This window comes from Bos javanicus, chromosome 9 (genome assembly GCF_032452875.1).
Source record: "Bos javanicus breed banteng chromosome 9, ARS-OSU_banteng_1.0, whole genome shotgun sequence".
Classification (NCBI taxonomy): Eukaryota; Metazoa; Chordata; class Mammalia; order Artiodactyla; family Bovidae; genus Bos; species Bos javanicus.
The window spans coordinates 98535103-98551219 of record NC_083876.1 but is presented as its reverse complement, the minus strand read 5'-3'; the positions used below and the strand labels follow the sequence as shown (position 1 = coordinate 98551219).

The window sequence follows — 16117 nt, the reverse complement described above, 5'->3', positions numbered from 1 at the left end:
AGTGATGCTTTCTAAGGCCCACTTGACTTCACATTCCAGGATGTCTGGCTCTAGGTGAGTGATCACACCATCGTGATTATCTGGGTCATGAAAATCTTTTTGTACAGTTCTTCTGTGTATTCTTGCCACCTCATCTTAATATCTTCTGCTTCTGTTACGTCCATACCATTTCTGTCCTTTATTGAGCCCATCTTTGCATAAAATGTTCCCTTAGTATCTCTAATTTTCTTGAAGAGATCTCTAGTCTTACCCATTCTGTTGTTTTCCTCTATTTCTGTGCACTGATCACTGAGGAAGGCTTTCTTATCTCTCCTCGCTATTCTTTGGAACTCTGCATTCAAATGGGTATATCTTTAATTTTGTCCTTTGCTTTTTGCTTCTCTTCTTTTCACAGCTATTTGTAAGGCCTCCTCAGACAGCCATTTTGCTTTTTTGCATTTCTTTTTCTTGGGGATGGTCTTGCTCCCTGTCTCCTGTACAATGTCACGAATCTCTGTCCATAGTTCATCAGGCACTTGGTCTATCAGATCTAGTCCCTTAAATCTATTTCTTACTTCCATTGTATAATCATTAGGGATTTGATTTAGGTCATATGTGAATGGTCTAGTAGTTTTCCCTACTTTCTTCAACTTAAGTCTGAATTTGGCAATAAGGAGTTCATGATCTGAGCTGCAGTCAGCTCCTGGTCTTGTTTTTTGCTGACTGTATAGAGCTTCTCCATCTTTGCCTGCAAAGAATATAATCAATCTTATTTTGGTGTTGACCATCTGGTGATGTCCATGTGTAGGGTCTTCTCTTGTTTTGTTGGAAGAGGGTGTTTGTTATGATCAGTGCATTCTCTTGGCAGAACTTTATTAGCCTTTGCCCTGCTTCATTCTGTACTCCAAGGCCAAATTTGCCTGTTACTCCAGGTATCTCTTGACTTCCTACTTTTGCATTCCAGTCCCGTATAATGAAAAGGATATCTTTTGGGGGTGTTAATTCTAGAAAGTCTTATAGGTCCTCATAGAACTGTTCAACTTCAGCTTCTTCAGCATTACTCATCAGGGCATAGACTTGGATTACTGTGATATTCAATGGTTTGCCTTGGAAACGAACAGAGATCATTCTGTCGTTTTTGAGACTGCATCCAAGTACTGCATTTCGGACTCTTTTGTTGACTATGATGGCTACTCCATTTCTTCTAAGGGGATTCTTTCCCACAGTAGTAGATATAATGGTCATCTGAGTTAAATTCACCCATTCCAGTCCATTTTAGTTCACTGATTCCTAGAATGTCGACATTCACTCTTGCCATCTCCTGTTTGACCACTTCCAATTTGCCTTGATTCATGGACCTAACATTCCCAGTTCCTATGTAATATTGCTCTTTATAGCATCAGACCTTGCTTCCATCACCAGTCACATCCACAACTGGGGGTTGTTTTTGCTTTGGCTCCGTCTCTTCATTCTTTCTGGAGTTATTTCTCCACTGATCTCCAGTAGCATATTGGGCACCTACTGACCTGGGAAGTTCATCTTTCAGTGTCCTGTCTTTTTGCCTTTAAGACTGAGTAAACAGGGCACTTACAGGGAGGCCGTCCTTTCTGTTCTAACCAGGACTTGCTCTGAATGCAGAAAGAAGATGATGGCATTCTGAGAACTCTGAGTGCTCTTGGAGCCCTATCATACAGTTTCTTGTTCCTGTTACTCTGTGTTAATCAGCAACTTAAGCAGGAAAGGATAACATAGAACAGGGAAAGACAGGGGGACCCATACTCCGTTTTCTTTTCAGTCCTCCCATACTCATTCATAAGCTGAAAATAGAATATTGGTAGAATATGCATCAGGAAGTGGAATAAAATCAGCTGAATTCATTTTGTGCATAATTTCCACTGTTCTTGCAAAGACAAAACTCATGCACCTGTGATCTACATGTGTGCGATTTCAGGGATTTCACATATAAGTTAGTTCTTATGTTTGCATTTTAAGTTGGAATTGAGCAATATAAAGATGAATGATAATATTCAGGCTAATAATTTACTATTTTAATTTTCCTTTATTTAAAATAGCATTAAAGGGAAAAAAAAAACCCACAAAGAACTAAGAGAGAGAAACACCATAAAAGAAAGGAAAAAGCTTCATCTTTTAGTTAGCAGCATTTTTCTCCTACTTTTGGAACAAGGGGTTCCACGTTTCATCTTCACGGGACACCCCCAAAGTATGCAGCCAGCTGTGCTACATAAGCAGTGCTCCATGGGCAGTTCCTTCAGCATCACCCTGCCCATGGCAGAGGCTCAGTGGATAAGCATGAGGTAGAATGTGTCTCCTACAGCAGAAGGGAGCAGGGAAACAGAGCTACACAGGAGGCTCCCCGCCCAGGGTTATTCTAATCACATGCTCCCCCCAAATGAACAACTTCTGTTTTAGAAACAGATGTGAATCAGACTTCTTTTGCTTGGAAATTACATATACACAAAATCAGTTCATTCTTATCATCATTCATAATAACCATGGAGTATACATTTTTTGTTGTTGTTGCAGAGACCCACAGCTGTTCTAAAACCCACTTCCTGGTTCATAAGTACTCACTGGACTACATTTCCCAGAATCCCATGCAGCAAAGTGCGCCCATGTGACTGAGTTCTTGTCAAGGGGCATGAGTGTAAGTGATACGTTCCGCTTTCGGGCCTGGCCTGCTAAGCTCTCCCGTGTACCCTCCTCCATGTCTCTTCCTCCTCTGGATGACTGGGATTGTGAGGCCGAAAAGACGAAACGCAGGTGGCCGAGAGGCACATGGAAGGATGCTCAACACTGCTAATCATCAGGGATACGCAAATCAAAGCCACGGCGAGGCGTCACCGCACACCTGGCAGAATGACTGTCGCCAGAAAGAGCACATGTGACAGGCGCTGATGTGGACGTGGAGACCAAGCGTGGGTGGGAATTTACATTCCCACAGCGACGGTGGAGTGTAAATTCGTGCATCCGCTGTGGAAAACAGCGCGGCGGGTTCTCAGAATACTAGAACTACCACATGACCCAGCAGTGCCATTCCTGGGGATATATTTGAAAAAACAAACAAACAAACACTAATTCAAAAACACACATGCACACCCAGTGTTCATAGCAACATTATTTACATTTGCCAAAACATGGAAGCAACCTAAGTGTCCAGTGATAGACGAATGGATAAAAAAAGATGTGGTATATATTTATCACGGAATACTACGCAGCTGCAAAAAAGGACAAGATTTTGCCATTTGTGGCAACACTGGATGCATTTGGAGGGCATCATGCTAAGTGAAATAAGTCAGAGAAATAAAAATACTGGATGATATTGTTCATATGTGGAATCTAAAAGAATACAACAAACTACTGAATATGTCAAAAAAGAAGCAGATGCAGATATACATAACACACCGGCGGTTACCACTGCAGGGAGGGAAGGGAGGAGGGGCAATACAGGGTGGAGGAATAAGAGGCACAAGCTATTAGGCCTAAAATAGGCTACAAGGGTATATTGTACAACACAGGGAATATAGACAATATTTTATCAGTTCAGTTCAGTCGCTCAGTCATGTCTGACTCTTTGCGACCTCATAAATCACAGCACACCAGGCCTCCCTGTCCATCACCAGCTCCCAGAATCTACCCAAACCCATGTCCATCAAGTCGGTGATGCCAACCAGCCATCTCATCCTTTGTCGTCCCCTTCTCTTCCTGCCCCCAATCCTTCCCAGCATCAGGGTCTTTTCCAGTGAGTCAACCCTTCGCATGAGGTAGCCAAAGTATTGGAGTTTCAGCTTCAACATCAGTCCTTCCAATGAACACCCAGGACTGATCTCCTTTAAGATGGACTGGTTGGATCTCGTTGCAGTCCAAGGGACTCTCAAGAGTCTTCTCCAACACCACAGTTCAAAAGCATCAATTCTTCAGCGCTCAGCTTTCTTCACCATCCAACTCTCACATCCATACATGACCACTGGAAAAACCATAGCCTTGACTAGACGGACCTTTGTTGGCAAAGTAATGTTTCTGCTTTTCAATATGCTATCTAGGTTGGTCATAATTTTCCTTCCAAGGAGTAACCGTCTTTCAATTTCATGGCTGCAATCACCATCTGCAGTGATTTTGGAGCCCAAAAAAATAAAGTCTGACACTGTTTCCACTGTTTCCCCATCTATTTCCCATGAAGTGATGGGACCGGATGCCATGATCTTAGTTTTCTGAATGTTGAGCTTTAAGCCAACTTTTTCACTCTCCACTTTCACTCTCATCAAGAGGCTTTTGAGTTCCTCTTCACTTTCTGCCATAAGGGTAGTGTCATCTGCATATCTGAGGTTATTGGTATTTCTCCAAGAAATCTTGATTCCAGCTTGTGCTTCTTCCAGCCCATTGTTTCTCATGATGTACTCTGCATAGAAGGTAAATAAGCAGGATGACAATATACAGCCTTGATGTACTCCTTTTCCTATTTGGAACCACTCTGTTGTTCCATGTCCAGTTCTAACTATTGCTTCCTGACCTGCATATAGGTTTCTCAAGAGGCAGGTCAGGTGGTATGGTACGCCCATCTTTTTCAGAATTTTCCACAGTTTATTGTGATCCACATAGTCAAAGGCTTTGGCATAATCAATAATGCAGAAATAGATGTTTTTCTGGAACTCTCTTGCTTTTTCTATGATCCAGCAGATGTTGGCAACTTGATCTCTGGTTCCTCTGCCTTTTCTAAAACCAGCTTGAACATCTGGAAATTCACGGTTCACGTATTGCTGAAGCCTGGCTTGGAGAATTTTGAGCATTACTTTAATAGCGTGTGAGATGAGTGCAATTGTGAGGTAGTTCGAGCATTCTTTGACATTGCCTTTTTTCAGGAATGAAATGAAAACTGACCTTTCCCAGAGTATGACATTTAAAAATTGTGGATTGTTATACTGTATAACATACAATATTGTATAGCAACTATACTTCAGTTTAAAAAAAGACTATGACAAGGCCACAATTGTAGGGACCCACTAGCATAAGTCCCTGCAACTACATAGACCCAAGTCCTTCTCTTCTCCCACCTCATCTGAATCTGACCAGCAGTGACCTATTAACATACATAAAAATAAGTAAACATACATCACTTCATGGCAAATAGATGGGGAAACAGTGGAAACAGTGTCAGACTTTATTTTTCTGGGCTCCAAAATCACTGCAGATGGTGATTGCAGCCATGAAATTAAAAGACGCTTGCTCCTTGGAAGGAAAGTTACGGCCAACTTAGACAGCATATTAAAAAGCAGAGACATGACTTTGCCAACAAAGGTCTGTCTAGTCAAGGCTATGGTTTTTCCAGTGGTCATGTATGGATATGAGAATTGGGCTATAAAGAAAGCTGAGTGCCGAAGAATTGATGTTTTTGAACTGTGGTGTTGGAGAAGACTCTTGAGAGTCCCTTGGACAGCAAGGAGATCCAACCAGTCCATCCTAAAGGAGATCAGTCCTGGGAGTTCTTTGGAAGGACTGATGTTGAAGCCGAAACTCCAATACTCTGGCCACCTGATGGGAAGAGCTGACTCATTGGAAAAGACCCTGATGCTGGGAAAGGTTGAAGGCAGGAGGAGAAGGGGACGACAGAGGATGAGATGGTTGGATGGCATCACCGACTCAATGGACATGGGTTTGGGTAGACTCCAGGAGTTGGTGATGGACAGGGAGGCCTGGCGTGCTGAAATTCATGGGGTTGCAAAGAGTCGGATATGACTGAGCAACTGAACTGAATTGAACTGAACTGTTTCTTTAGCTACTGAAATTTAGCAGTGTTCTGTTACTTTATGCAGCCTAGCTTAACCTAACTGACTTGCTCAACATAGATGTCATACGGACAAAAGGAGCCAATGAAAATTACCCAGAAATTACTCTCCCGAGCCCCCATTACCTTTCTTTTTCACTAATTCTAGAGAATGACTTTTACAATTGTATTTTCTAATTGATATTATTTCAATTTCTCCTGAAAACAGAGCTTTTGCCCTGACTCCGAGAATCCAAATTGATACTAAACACAATTAAGAGTTACATAGGTGTTTTTCTTCTGGGCTTAATAAAGGCCACTAAGAGCCCAGAAGTAATTTATCAGTTGAGTATAGTTCCTGCCAAGGACGTCTTAGAGTGCGTGGCGACAGAAGGCATGGGTTTTCCCCCTGGATCTGCTCGTGGCCTGTAACTTCCCAGGTGTGGTTTCTTTCTCCAACTGGGGACCGCCATCAGCTCTGCTGAATTATTATAAGGCTGTATTAATCACAGGGCACAGGCAAACTGCTTAATGAGTCTTAGAGGAAAAGTAATATAGAAGGAATAATACTCGAGTTGTTTTACTTTAAATAGAAGTTGGGTATCAAAAGGGAAATTTGTTCTCATTCAGTTCATAAATAATGACTCCCAGTATTCAGATTCTTCTTTTCTCTGCAAGAGACCATTTTATTTTGTACTCAGACTGGGGAAGTTTGTTCTACTGTTGGAGTAGTTGATTGATAAATTTATTGACGAGCCCATTCAAACGAATACCATTGAAACAATCATCTTAAAATAAAATATACATTTATTAGATTTCTAGTAGGTAGCATAAAGCCAGCCATATTTGTGAAAACAATTAAACATTTTTATCTTAAATCAATCTTATTTTTAAATACATAGAGATTTAACTTCCTTAATAGATGAGGGGATTCCCTGCTGGCTCAGTAAAGAATCTGCCTGCAATGCAGGAGACCTGGGTTTGATTCCTGGGTTGGGAAGATCCCCTGGAGGAGGGCATGGCAACCCACTCCAGTATTCTTGCCTGGAGAATCCCGTGGACAGAGGAGCCTGGGAGGCTAGAGTCCATGGGGTCGAAAAGAGTTGGACACGACTGAGCAACTTCACTTTCTTTCACAGTAGATTTAAGATGAATATACTGTAGAATATTATAATGTAATTTATTACTTCAGAGAAGGCAATGGCACCCCACTCCAGTACTCTTGCCCGAAGACTCCTATGGATGGAGGAGCCTGGAGGCTGCAGTCCATGGGGTCGATAAGAGTTGGACACAACTGAGCGACTTCACTTTCACTTTGCACTTTCATGCATTGGAGAAGGAAGTGGCAACCCACTCCAGTGTTCTTGCCTGGAGAATCCCAGGGACGGGGGAGCCTGGTGGGCTGCCGTCTATGGGGTTGCACAGAGTCGGACACGACTGAAGCGACTTAGCAGCAGCAGCAGCAGCAGCAATCTATTACTTATATTTAACTGGACAAACCAAACCATGTCTTTCTGAAATAACACTAGATACAGTAAAAGCTGCATGCAAATGATTAGACAGTAGTCTGAATACTGCGTTCTCTGTATCTAAGTTGTGAATCTTTTAAGATACAACTGATGCAAAACATTAAAAGAATAAATTAAAAGAAAACACTGAAAAAGTTTACTGAGCACATACCATTAGCAAAGTATGGTGGTAGGGATTATGCAAGGGGATGAAAGGATTTTCGGAAAGTAAGAACTTTACATCACCCTTTGTGTGGACTTTTACTTGTCAAATAACACTTGATCTCTCATCTCACTGGATCCCCACCACACCTACGTGAGGTCAGAGGGCGGCACTTCACAATGAGAACACAGCGTTCCACACCCACTGGATTAGTTTCCTAGGGCCACAGTAAAAACGGATCACTAACTTCAAGTGGTGACTTGAAACAACAAAAATGTGTTATCTCACAGTCTAAAATCAAGGTGTAAGCTGAGCCACGCTCTCTCTGAGACAGCTAAGGGAAGCATCTGTTTTATGCCTCTCTCCAAATTCTAGGGTCACCGGCCACCCCCAGTTTGTAGAAGCATCATTCTAATCTATTCCTCCATCTCCACGGAGGGCTCTTCCTTCAGGGTGTGGCTGTCTCTGCCTGTCTCCTCTTCTTTAAGGACACCGGCCACACTGATTAAGGGCCCACCCTACACCAGTCAGACCTCATTGTAACTAATAATATCCTCACAACTCTATTTCCTAATAAGGTCACATCCTGAGCTCCTGGGAAGGATGCAAAATTTGGGGGACACTTTCCAACCCAGAACCCACCTCCTGCAATGTTTCTGTATGAGTGAAGCTTCCCTTCACTCAGGGAAGGAGCCCGGTCCACATCAGAACAGAGTTCCAGGCACAGGACACCCTGGGGGGAAAGGCGTTGAGGAAGTGCCTCCTGGGTGTAGTGGAAGCTTGGCTCTGGGAGGTGAAGACACGGGCGCAGAGGACCACTGGTGGGAGATGATGCTGCCACGCAGCAAGCGCGACCCACGTGGAAATAACTTTGCAAACCACCTAACAAAGTTTTGACGTTATTGCAGGGGAGTCAGTGACAGGTTTTGACGGAAAAATGGCGAAGGCGGTGGGGTCTGTGAGATGCTGGTTAGGAGCTTGTTAAGGTAGTTGAGACTGCATGTGTGCTTAGTCGTGTCCGACTTTGCGACCCCATGGACTGCAGCCCACCAGGCTCCTCTGTCCACAGGATTGTCCAGGCAAGAATACTGAAGAGGGCTGCCATGCCCTCCTCCAGGGGATCTTCCCGACCCAGGGATCGAAACTGTCTCCTGCATCTCCTGCATTGGCAGGCGAGTTCCTTACCAGAAGACCCACCTGGAAAGTCCCAGTTGAGATTAGTGGCTGGCACTTGAAATAGAGTATCAGGAGCGATAATGAGAGAAAAAAGAAGGAAGGATGACATAGCAAAGGAACAGTGGGCAAAATTCGCTATTGAGAATTTTAGGGTGAGGGGAGGAGGGAGAATAAAAGGAAGCATGCAGAAGTTTGCCCCTAAAGACAAACTGAGGGCTGAGGTCACAGACACAGGCTGGGGTGGCATAATATCCAATTTTGTGGGTTAACTTTGTATAAGCACCCCTACGAATACAACCACCCTTCATCCTGATGCAATACACATAATCAAGATATGCACAAGTAACTCTGTGGTTGAGAAACTCTACAACTCCATCTTTTCATTGTTCTCTGACTCCTTATCCAAGACACCGCTTATTTTGTCTTTTGCATTTCTCCTTTCAGTTCTTTTGTTTGACTAGTTTTCTAGGAGCAGTTACAAGACAAAAGACGTTCCATCTTTCTTTGAAGGACGATGCCCTTTCCAGATTGGTGATGAGCCCTTCATTCTTCTCTTTGTGCCTTAGTTTACTAGAACAACCACTTTCCTTGAGTTGTTACTTTTTCAACAAGCACTTATAGAGTGTTTACTATTTGCCAAGCGCTGTTTCAGGCATTCTATAGCTATAAATCCACTTAATCGTCATAAGGACATCTCTACAGTAGGTACTGTTAGCCCCATTTTGTGGATGAGGAAGCTGAGGTGTGGTGGGGCTGGATGAACTTGACTAAGGGTAGGGGGCAGAGTCTGTGCTCCTGGCCACTGCCATGCCATCTTGTGGTCAGCAGGAAGACCAGAGCTTGCTGATCAGGACAGCACTTGCTTATCTCTAAGACCTGGCAGCCCCTGGATGCAGAACACTGTGCAACCTCTAACCATAAGGAATGGTCATAATTTCGAAACGCTGATACTATTTAGAATGAGCAATAGGCCAACAATAGGATTATTTCTGACCAAATATGGGACTGCTAAGTTTTTGGACTGGGATGGGGGCCGTAGAATCACACCTGTCTCCCTCCCCTGCTCATCTTTGGCCCAGTGGTACACACGCATCACCTCTCACCTGGAGTTTACCATAAACCCAGACACATACAGATGACCGCTTCCTATGATGGGACTAAATCTGACTCCAAGATCATTCATGATATGATCTTAAAGTAGTGGTTCTCAAATTTGGGTGTGGATAAAAATTACTTGGAGAATTAAAGCACAAATTCCAGATTCTTAGCCCCACCTGCCCTGAGACTCTCACTCAAGGAATGGGTGAGGCCTTGGGTATTCCACGTTTAAATAAGTGTGGTGATTCTAAAGCTGTTTATCCAAGGATGTACTTTAAGAAACCATTGGAGGTGGAGCTACCAGAACCTTATACAGAGGTAAGAAAATATTTTCCTCAACATTTTAAACTATTTTTAGAACATTGAGAATTCTCTTATATTTACATTTAATACATACCATCTAAGTTTCTACTAAAATAACAGATGGTAAGAAATGTCTATCAAATTTTATCAGTGAGGTTTTTCAATGATAGGTTCTTTAAAACATACTGAAAGATTTATTATTTCTGGAAATTTGATGATATGGACAAAAATAGCTTTCCATGAGATAAATGTATCCAAAATCCATATTGAGTTGGAAATTTTCCCATTAGTTTTGCATAGTCTATACACAATTTTGGCTAACGATAGTCTTGAGACTTTGTGTATGATTATTCTCAGGGCGTGAATCACGCGAATCTTCCACAACCCATGTACATGACCTCCCAGGGTTCAAAGTCTCAGAGCCCAAGGGCCACTGCATCAATCACTTTATGTTCCATTTCAGTGGTAAATTAAGTTATGCAACTTGGAAGTATATAGCTTGATTTTTTAAGAAGCTTGGCTTACAGACAAGAGAAATGACAAAGAAATCCTAAATTCATTTCCTCCATGATGGACATCCATAATCGAGCCATCGGTTCCCCTCAGAACACCGGAACTTAAAGAGCCAGACCACAGTGGTTGAAGGTATTTGTGTTTCTCTTCCTAACACTCTTAGAGCCTTAGAGTAACCAGGTTTCCTTGCTCAGTTACTCCTGACTAGAACTAAATTATAATTCTTCAGGAGGATGTTTAAACTCATTCTCCATTTACAACCGAGGGCAGTTTCTCAGCCCTGCGTCTTGTTTCAAAGAAAGCCTAGATTAATATCCTGGGAATGGAGCTTTTGCTCTAATTCCTCAATTTTATCCAATTTTAAGTGGCTTTTCTGAGTATATAGAACCATCTTCTTCAGATAATCTCAGCGATTTTGGTATTTTAGAACAATTACACTTTAAACTCAAAAACCTCCTGCAAGTTGAAAATTTCAAAGTTCTCTGAAAAAAATAATAAATTACAATCAAGGAACAAAGGAATAATAAAAAAATACAGAGCACATATTCTAAAACCTCATGTTATGAGATGGGTTATGAAAGCAAGTGAGACATTAAAATATATACCTCTGGGAAGAAACAAAAGACATAACACTTAAACATGATCTCTTAATTTAAAAAACAACCGGCTGGCTCTCACCAGGCTTAGTATGCATTTCAGATACAAGTGGGCTTTTGACAGGCACGCGGTGTTCAGGTGACAGGACGGATATCCAAAGGACGAGGCTGTCATGATACGTCCCTTCTGTGAGCGGGAAAGGCAGGGGCCTCCTCTGTATACGCAAAGAGCCCCTATGACTTCCCTGGGTATGGGCAAGTTTCTTTTGCTACTGACCTATTGACTGACCTAATCCTCTGGCCACGGAAAATGAAACTAATCAAAACCAATCTAAGTGAGGACACATTATTATTATAATATTATATTATATATATATATTTTAAATATATATTATATATATATATTTTATATATATTATATATATATATTATAATATTATAATATAATAATATTATATATTATTATTATAAAATAATCTGAAGCTTTCATTCTTCAAAGGCAAATCTTTACTGAGCTTCCGCTATATGCAGGGCTTCCCAGGTGGCGCTAGTGGGAAAGAACCCGCCTGCCAATGCAGGAGACCTGGGAGTTGTGGGTTTGATCCCTGGGCCCGGAAGATCCCCGGAGGAGGGCATGGCAACTCGCTCCAGTATTTTTGCCTGGAGAATCCCATGGACAGAGGAGCCTGGTGGGCTACCGTCCGTGGAGTCACAAAGAGGCAGGCACGACTGAGCACACAGCACAGACACCCCTGTCTTGCATCAGTGCCCCCCCACCCCCACCCTCCCGGGGCAGCTCAAGGCTGAGAAAGACAAAAATCATGTGAACACACAGCCATTCTGGGCTCGCCAGCACCCTCGTGCTGTTCTGAATGTCTCGGTCTGTGCCACTTTGCTCTGATAATTTTGCTGGGTTCCTATTTGTAACAAAATCTAAATATATTCACTCATAATAGCAATGGTTTATATGGAGTTATTTTATTTTCATCTCTGCGGTGACCTTTCAGATTCTTCTGCCACCGTTTTATGTGCCATATTTTAGTTTAATTGAGTGTGTGTAGAAGAAAGGTGAAGCTTGAAACGCTGGGTGTCAGAAAGACTGGGAGAATTATTGTGACCTGTCTAAACTGCATTTGCTCTGTTCCCTTTGTAAATGCCCTCGTAAATACTGAAGACAATCTCGGGCTCAGTGCTGTGTAAAAACAAAATGTCACAGAAATTATTTCTGTGAAATGAGAAGAAGTGGAAGGAGTCATCCAGAGGAATTAAACGTATGCAGCAGATGCCGTGTGGTGGCTCTGGAGCCCTGTCTCAAGGTCAGCCATTCTAGCAGAAGGTGTGAGGCCCAATCTAGGCATTAATGAGACAGTACTTTACGCGTGCTACTTGAGTAAAATGGCATACCATTGTATTTCGGCACCTTGTTGTAAATGAAAGCATCATTTGGCGTGTGTGGATTAAAATAAAAGTCTCTCACCCAGCCAAACTCCTCCCCCACGAGCCCCTCCCTCACCGCCTGTTCATCACTGTTGCTGCCATGCTTTATTAGAATACATGCAACTGGTTCTGCGTGTGTATACACATGTGTTATCTACCGGATAAAAATAGAATCATGCTTTCATTTGCTTCTCCCATGCTTACATATGCATGCTTTCTTACAATAAATTCTTTTCTCCAAGGCAGAATATATATATCCTAATTTATAAAAACTCTGCACGGCCTTCCATTATCAGTAGTAACTGATAAACACTTAGACACTTTACAAATCTTTGCTATTTCAATAAAACCTGTGTTATTATTTCCACAGGATAGTTGGCTAGAAGTAGAGTTGTGAAAGTCACTCAGTCGTGTCTGACTCTTTGTGACCCCATGAACTATACAGTCCATGGAATTCTCCAGGCCAGAATACTGGAGTGGGTAGTCTTTCCCTTCTCCAGGGGATCTTCCCAAACCAAGGATCAAACCCAGGTCTCCAATATTGCAGGCAGATTCTTTACCAGCTGAGCCACAGGGGAAGCCCAAGAATACTGGAGTGGATAGCCTAGCCCTTCTCCAGTGGATCGGCCTGAACCAGTAATCGAACAGGGGTCTCCTGCATTTCAGGCAGATTCTTTACCAACTGAGATTTCAGGGAAGCCCAGAAGTAGACTTCAGGGTGAAGCAAAAGGCACACTTAAGGTGAAATTGCTAAATTATCTTTCAAACTATGTTTCCTGTTTGCCTTCTCATTAAGAGTGTTTGTTTCTAGGGATCTCATAAAAACAAGAGGTCATATTTCATTGTGATTTTCATTACTTTATTGTTAACAGAATCAATCACCTCTTTGCTTTTTTTGATTATTTGTGCTTCTTCTCTGAATTACTTCTTATTATTGGGTTGTCTGTCTTTTTCTTATTGCTATTTAGGAGCTTTTTGTATGTCCAGGGCATTAGTTAGTTCAGTCGCTCAGTCATGTCTGACTCTTTGCAACCCCAGGATTGCAGCAGGCCAGACTTCCCTGTCCATCACCAAATCCTGGAGCCCGCTCAAACTCCTGTTCATTGAGTCAGTGATGCCATCCAACCATCTCATCTTCTGTCATCCCATTCTCCTCCCACCTTCAATCTTTCCCAGCATCGGGGTCTTTTCAAATGAGTCAGTTCTTCACATCAGGCGGCCAAAGTATTGGAGCTTCAGTTTTAGCATCAGTCCTTCCAATGAATATTCAGGACTGATTTCCTCTAGGATGGACTGGTTGGATCTCCTTATAGTCCAAGGGACTCTCAAGAGTCTTCTCCAACACCACAGTTCAAAAGAATCAGTTCTTCAGCACTCAGCTTTCTTTAGAGTCCAACTCTCACATCCACACATGACTATTGGAAAAACCATAGCTTTGACTAGATGGACCTTTGTTGGCAAAGTAATGCCTCTGCTTTTTAATATGCTGTCTAGGTTGGTCATAACATTTCTTCCAAGGAGCAAGCATCTTTTAACTTTTTTTCATGGCTGCAGCACCATCTGCAGTGATTTTGGAGCCCCCCAAAATAAAGTCTCTCACTGTTTCCATTGTTTTCCCATCTATCTGCCATGAAGAGATAGGATCAGATGCCATGATCTTCGTTTTCTGAATGTTGAGCTTTAAGCCAACTTTTCCACTCTCCTATTTCATTTTCATCAAGAGGCTCTTTAGTTCTTCTCTTTCTGCCATAAAGTTGGTGTCACCTGCGTATATGAGGTTATTGATATTTCTCCCAGCAACCTTGATTCCAGCTTGTGCTTCATCCAGCCTGGCATTTTGCATGATGTACTCTGCACATAAGTTAAATAAGCAGTGTGACAATATACAGCCTTGATGTACTCCTTTCCCAATTTGGAACCAGTCTGTTGTTCCATGTTTGGTTCTAACTGTTGCTTCCTGACCTGCATACAGATTTCTCAGGAGGCAGGTCAGGTGGTCTGGTATTCCCATCTCTTTAAGAATTTCCCACAGTTTATTTTGATCCACATAGTCAAAGGCTTTGGCATAGTCAATAAAGCAGAAATAGATGTTTTTCTGGAATTCTCTTGCTTTTTCTATGATCCAGCGGACGTTGGCAATTTGATCTCTGGTTCCTCTGCCTTTTCTAAATCCAATTTGAACATCTGTAAATTCACGGTTGACATACTGTTGAAGTCTCACTTGGAGAATTTTGAGCATTACTTTGCTAGCATATGAGATGAGTGCAATTGTGCAGTAGTATGTGCATTCTTTGGCATGCCTTTCTTTGGGATTGGATTGAAAACTGATCTTTTCCAGTCCTGTGGCCACTGCTGAGTGTTCCAAATTTGTTGGCATATTGAGTGCAGCACTTTCACAGCCTCATCTTTTAGGATTTGAAACAGCTCAACTGGAATTGCATCACCTCCACTAGCTTTGTTCGTAGTGATGCTTCCTAAGGCCCGCTTGACTTCACATTCCAGGATGTCTTGCTCTAGATGAGTGATCACACCATTGTTATTATCTGGGTCATGAAGATTTTTTTTTGTACAGTTCTTCTGTCCTGGGCACTAAATGTTTACTATTTTATGTACTGAAATTATTTTGTCCCAGTTTGTCATTTGCCAAGTAACTCTATGTTGGGTTGTTTCTGCTTGCACATGAGTTCTCAGCTTTTTTTATAGTCAGATCCATCAATCTTTTCCTCAATACCTCTTAGCTTTTGGGTTTAGGTTAGAAGAATCTTCTCTACTCTGACATTAGTTTTAATAAATTATCGTATATTTTCTTCTAGTACTTTTATAGTTTTAGTATTTTACACATAAATCTTTGCACTTTTTCAAAACTATTTGTGGAGTACTTGGAGGTACACATTCTGATTTTATTTTCCTCCAAACAGAACAATGAACTCAGTTCCATTTATTGAATAACTCAGCTTTCCCCTACTGATTTAAAATGTCATCTTTACTGAATTTCAGATTTTTATATACTTTGAGGTTTGCTTCTGGCCTCTTTTCTGTTTTCTAGTGATTATCTCTCAAAGTCTGCACTATTTTATTTAGAGTAGGGCAAACAATTTCTTCTCCTTTATCTCCACCACCTTTACATTTTCTAATTATATTTTAAAAGTATTTTTCATAAGATATAATGCATGGAAATACACATTTTGAAGTATGTAAAAGAAGTTTTAAGTGTACCAGATACCTATAGGGAGTATTATTATGGAGTATCAGAATATAGGTTGTTCAAGTTACCATCTTATTATTGATGGTAGAGCTTACATTAGACAGTGCAAAGGGCATCCTATAAAATCGCCCTGCTCTTGGAGACTCTGGTGTATAATAAGCACTTGTCTTCTCCACTAGCTCTGAGCCCCAACTTCCTTTCTGCACTCTTCCCTGCCCTGCCCCAACCTCTGTTCTTGTGCAGGACCCTAATCCTGTGGAAACTCTGGATATTTTTTTGTTGGGTCCAGGCCTCCTTCCTAAGTTTCTCTGCCTCTTGTCCAATGAGTTCTTAAGAAAAATAAAGTCAAATGATTTTATA

The 16117-nt window shown here is 41.8% G+C and overlaps 1 protein-coding gene across 5 annotated transcripts in view; it reads right to left on the bottom strand.

The window, feature by feature from the left end:
- Positions 1–16117, bottom strand: part of PACRG (parkin coregulated) — a 530120-nt gene that overhangs the window by 184323 nt on the left and 329680 nt on the right. The window lies entirely within an intron of this gene.